The sequence below is a fragment of the Herpailurus yagouaroundi genome, unplaced genomic scaffold, assembly GCF_014898765.1.
Source record: "Herpailurus yagouaroundi ecotype Mexico unplaced genomic scaffold, PumYag 191, whole genome shotgun sequence".
Taxonomy (NCBI): domain Eukaryota; kingdom Metazoa; phylum Chordata; class Mammalia; order Carnivora; family Felidae; genus Herpailurus; species Herpailurus yagouaroundi.
Window position 1 is genome coordinate 6,031,080 of NW_024412422.1, and position 6,079 is coordinate 6,037,158.

General features: G+C 38.2%; 1 long non-coding RNA gene across 1 annotated transcript in view; it reads left to right on the forward strand.

The window, feature by feature from the left end:
• Positions 1 to 5,213, forward strand: part of LOC121010267 (uncharacterized) — a 19,852-nt gene extending 14,639 nt beyond the window's left edge. The window contains exon 3 of the long non-coding RNA XR_005781067.1: positions 4,121 to 5,213. This is a non-coding gene — a long non-coding RNA (uncharacterized LOC121010267). The remainder of the gene's footprint in view (positions 1 to 4,120) is intronic.
• The last annotated feature ends 866 nt before the right edge of the window (positions 5,214 to 6,079 follow it).

The window sequence follows — 6,079 nt, forward strand, 5'->3', positions numbered from 1 at the left end:
AACATAACATAACATAACATAACATAACATAACATAACATAACATAAGGTAACGTAACATAACATAAATAAAATAGAAATAAAAGCAAAAATCTGATTTAGAGGGGCACCTGGGTGGTTCAGTTAAGTGTCTGACTTTGGCTCAGGTCATGATCTTGCAGTTTGTTAGTTCAAGTCCCATGTCAGACTCTGTGCTGACAGCTCAGAGCCTGGAACCTGCTTCGGATTCTGTGTTTCCCTCTCTCTGCTCCTTCCTGACTTGGACTCTCTCTCTCTCTTTCTCTCTCTCTCTCTCTCAAAAATAAGTAAACATTAAAAAAATCTTATTTAGATCTGGGGATAACATAACCTGCTCATGTTGTAAATAGGAAAGCCAAGTATAATTGCATTTGTAATTTTATGTGTGCAGGAAGTAATTTGCAGTGTTTAGGTGCTAGCCAAGTTGAGCTGAGGAATAGAGATCTCATAGGAAAGTATAAAGTGGTCTTGTCTCCTCAGATGCAAAAGAGGGCACAAAATTCATCCTTTGGAGGGCTCACCCTCTGTTCATATGTATGGATATTTTATTACCTGATTCAAGACATTTGAGTTTTATTTAATAAACCATTGTGAAATTTCCAATTAAAGCCAGTATATTGGGAGACACCTTTATTTCCTCTTCCTCCCAAAATCTGACTGAAAGACAATAAAGGGATGAGAAAGTACTAACTCACAAGGACAAAGAGAGTGGGAGAAGAGACAATAGTGGATAAGAGATTTCAACAAATACTGGAAGACAAAAAGTTGTTGGGGGGATTTCTGGTAAACATGGTAAACTAATAGTCTACATTTGTCTTTGCTTCTTCCAGAAACCCCACTAAAACAACAAGAAGGAGGGGCACTTTGCTGGCTCAGTCAGTAGAGCACATTGCTCTTGATCTTGGGGTCATGAGTTCAGGCTCCACATTGGGCATAGAACTTACTTAAAAAATATATTGGGGCATCTTGCCAGCCCCATCAGTAGAACATACAACTCTTGATCTCAAGGTTGTAAGTTTGAGTCCCACATTGGGTGTAGAGATTACTTAAAAAAATTTTTTTTAATTAAAAAAAATAAAACAACATAAAGGAATAAAAAATCTATGTATTAGATATAGATGTGCCACACCTGAGGGGAGAGCAGTCATCAGCTTTCCATCTAGAATTTTATACCCAGCCAAGCTGTCACCAGAGTAACAGAGCAAAGATATTTTCAGACATGCAAGGACGTAAAAAAACTATCTCCCATTTACCCTCTTTCAATAAACTTTTGGAAATGTACTCCAACAAAATGTGAGTAAAATAAGAAAGAGTGAGATAAGACTCTAAGGAAGAAGAGACTCAAAGTGAGGAAGAGTCAAAGGAAATTCAGAGGACAATGGTGAAGGGATGATTCAAAATGACAGCTGTGCAGTAGGCCCTAGAGAATAACGTGTCCTGATTGGAGTAAGAAAACAAAATCTGAGAGATCTTGGAAAAACACGGAACTGATTCTTTGAATGTAGAGAACATATTGTTGATAAACCTATGACAGAAATGTTGGAGCCCTTGGAAAATTACTTAGAAACAATACTTAGAAAACCAGAGAAATAAAAAAACCAAGTCAATAATTAACTCTAGGAAAAGCAAAGGGTTTTATAAGAGAGGAACCATGGTCATAGAGCATCTACTTGGTTTGGTAGAAAACAATATTTATATGGTCATAATATAAACATTTCCTACCCCCAAATTGCTGTGTAATGATGTTGGAGAGATAGGAGAGGCCAAGTAAGGAGTGGTGTTAGTGTGGGGGAAATGAACGAATAGACATTCTAAAATTGATAAATCAAGAAATAGTAGTTTAAGTTTCTTATTTAGAAGGATGGTAATAAGTACCAGGGAAAAATGTATAAGGTTTGGGGATGGTTGCCTCTGGAGAATAGGACATGAAAACTAAGATGGGGAAGGGTAGGATAGAGGGGTTTTTTTTAATTATGTGCTTTTCAACTATATTATTTTGAATAAATCATTAGATATTGAAGATAGCAATATATACTATATTAGACTATAATAATAAGTCAGTCAGAGAAAGACAGATATATGTTTTCACTCACATTTGGAACTTGAGAAACTTAACAGAAGACCATGGGGGAAGGGAAGGGGAAAAATAGTTTCAAACAGAGAGGGAGGCAAACCATAAGAGACTCTTTAAATATAGAGAACAAACTGAGGGTTGATGGGTGGCGGGGGGGCAGTGGGGGAGAGGGGAAGATGGGCATTGAGGAGGGTACTTGCTGGGATGAGCACTGAGTGTTGTATATAAGTGATGAATCCCGGGAATCTACCCCCAAAACCAAGAGCACACTGTATACACTGTATGTTAGCCAACTTCACAATAAGTTATATTAAAAAAAAAGATCTTTTGAAATTTAAAACATTAATTAAAACTTGCTTTGGTGCACTTTTAGAAACAGTTAGAATCTTCTCATGAAAATGAAGACTTGAGAAAATATTCTCAGAATAGTGGTCAAGAACATAGACTTTGGGGTCTGACAGTTTGCTTTTTAGCCTTAACTCTGCCATGTGCTATGTGACCTTAGATAAATCACTTAACTTCTCTGAACCTTGATTTTTATTGCCATACAATGTGGTTATCAATAATACCTATGTCATAGGAATGATTTGAGAATTAAATGAGATAAAAATCAGAACAATAACAATTAAGGAACTGTGCTGAGCATTTTGTACATATTATCTTACTGAATCTTCATAATCTGTAAATTTTGTGAAGAGTAGACATCACAATGCCTAATTGTTTAATTACTAATTATTTAATAAACATCAGCGGTTTTCTATTAGTATTTTTATGGGCATGAAGATGAATAGGAGAAAGAGAATGAAAAAAAAAAAAGACAAACTCAGTAACATTCTGCTTACTTTGAGGCCAGATCTGTGATATCCTCTGTCCCCCTATTACACATAGTCTTGAATGTGAAATAAGAAGAAGGAAGTCGCCAGGACATCAAAGTTCTGTTCACAAGTGACACTTTTTTTGTTTAGCTCTGCATTGTTTCATTTAACCGTGGTAGGTGTGTCTGACTGGCTCAGTCAGTAGAGCATGGGACTCTTGATCTCAGGGTTGGGAGTTTGAGCCCCAGGTTGGATATAGAGATTACTTACAAAAAATAAAATTGTGGTAAAATATACTTAACATAAGATTTACCATTTTAACCATGTTTAGTTGAGTAGCATGTAGCACATTCCCATTGCTGTGTGACCATCACCATCCTTCTCCAGAACTTTTCATCTTCCCACACTGTGAGACTCCATCCCCCTTAAACACTAACTCCCCATGGCCCACTCCCCCAGCCATGGGCAGCCACAATTCTACTTTCTGCTTCTATGAATTTGACTGTGATGGGTATATCATATAAGTGGTGTTTGTCATTTTATGTCTAAGTTCAATAAACTTAGCATAATGTTTTCACCCATGTTGTAGCATCTCTCCAAACTTTATTCTTTTTCACGGCCGAATAACACTTCATCGCACTATACGCCACATTTTGTTATTCGTCCATCAGCGGACACTTGGGTTATTTCCCCTCTTGGCTATCATGCATAATGTTGCTATGATACATGCAGGTACAGATGTCTGTTTGAGTCCTTGCTTTCAATTCTTTTGGGTGTATAACCAAAAGTGAAATTGCTGGATTGCGTGGTAATTCTACGTTTAATTTTTTGAGGAGCCGCTATACTGTTTTCTGCAGCAGTGCACCGGGGTTATAACTTCTCCCCATCCTCACCACCACTAGGGGTTTTGCACATCCAATCCTGGGTCCATAAGGAAGAGATTCTGTTGCACAGATTTTTAGAAATAGAATTGCCAGGCCAAAGGATATATGCCCTCCAGAAGAGTTGTAACCGTTGACATCACCACTCTTGGTATATGAAAGTGCTTATCTGCCATATTCTCACCAACCTTAGATAACTGCACTCTTAAAATTTGTTATGCTGATGGACCAAAAATATCTCGTTGCATAAATCTGTATTTTTCTGATTACCATTAGAGTATCTTTTTTGCATTTTTATTGGCTACCCATGTAATTTCGCTGTGTTTTAATCAGGTCTCTGTCTGAGGACCTTTGGCTTGTCAACCCACCGCATATGTGGAATGGCCAAACAAGAAGATGAATATGGGAAAGTGTTAGAAATGCATCCAATGACAATAAAATGACTGCAGAGACATTCAAGATGATCACCTTGAGTCATCAAGTTACACTGCATTTAGGAAGTAGAATAGTGTTCTACAAAGAGTTCTATCAAAAACGGTTAAAAATATGAAGTCTTAGTAATTTTTAAAAGCTGCCATTTATTGAACATCAACCATGTGTCATCCTCTGTGTTAAGGCTTTTCAAACATCATTTTATTTCATCTTGGCTTAAACAAGTATCGTGTCATTTTATGTTGTAGAAAGGAAGGTTTCTGGAGACTTGCCCAAGGTCACAAACCGCAGTGAGTGGGTAGTTGGGTCCTAATCCAAATTGGTGACACCCTCACCCTTTGAGAGTGACATCTGAGGGAGGTCCTGGAGACTCATGGACCACGTGTACTATGCTTACCAGTGTCCCAAATAGTACAGGCCTTTGCTTTTGTTTTTGTTCTTGTGTGTGTTTGTTTTTTTGTTTTGTTTTGTTTTTGCAAATCCAGAGTCAGTAGACTTTCGGGAGAGGACTTTATTGCAGTTCTGCTAAAGTGTGTGCCGTGATTCACTGGGAAATGACTTTAGGTGGTGCTTAGGCAACATTCAATGGGACTGAATCACTCAGTGAGGAAGTTATTCTCCGTTCCGTCCCTCTCAATCATCTCATCAAGGAGAGAGTCTCCACGTGGTGCTACCAAGTCTGTAACACCTCTTTGGCATTTGCTGATGTTGTCTTTTCACCAAATGCTGCCACAGATTCAGTGCTTCAGCAGGTACTAATGTCTAGGTAGAATTTCATAGCATTTTTAAAAAAATGATATTTACTTTTACATTCATCATCTCATTGTGGCAAGATGTCTGTTTCTCATTTGAACTAATAAAGCAAATTTCTCTTTTAAAATGAATTTACTTTTGTAAAGATAGTGACTCACTTTACAGAAAATTGTAAGCATACACTGTTACCAATTATGAAATAACTGGACAAAATTGTGAATAAAGGTAACACTTGAGTGAAGTTTTGGAGACACTGCTCCCTGGGTTCATAAGGGCAATATCTAAGCTCCATGGGTGTCACTATTTGTTAACTCTATTCATACTTGCCTGACTGTATACATTATATCACATGGGATGCTTGTTATAAACTTTTTTTTTAAGTTTTTTAATGTTTATTTATTTTTAAGAGAGAGAGAAAGAGATAGAGCATGAGCAGAGGAGGGACAGAGAGAGAGAGAGAGAGAGAGGGGGAGACAGAGAATCTGAAGCAGGCTCCAGGCTCTGAGCTGTCAGCACAGAGCCTGACGCGTGGCTTGAACCATGAACTGTGAGATCATGACCTGAGCCGAAGTCAGATGCTCAACCGACTGAGCCACCCAGGTGCTCCTGGGACGCTTGCTATAAATGCGGATTCCCAGGACTTTAACGAAAGAGCCTTGGTAGGTAGATCTGAGATGGGCTGAGGACTACTGTCATTCCAGCTCAGTTGAAATGGTGGACTAGGCCTGTCTTCAGAAACTAAAAGCCAACCTCTGTACTTCCTATGACGAAAATAAAAAGTGTTCTCAATTTACCAGGTAAACTAAACTGGTACTGATTTATCTGATTCTGTGCACAGAAGCACAAGACAGGGGAAAACCTGTGATCTGTCCCACTCAGCATTTCTAATTTTTTCCCCATTTCTTCAAAGGAAAGGAAAGTCTTAAAAATTAAAGAGACTTGTAAAGGACCATCCGTTCCATCTTTCAGACTCAAATGCAAAAAGAGGTTCAATAACCTCAGGGTCTGGCCTTTCAGAAGGCAATCAAATTGTGGATGATTTGAGGCTCATCCGGGACAACGTGGGCAATTTTGCTCACTCACCACATGAATTTCTTTTTTCTTTTT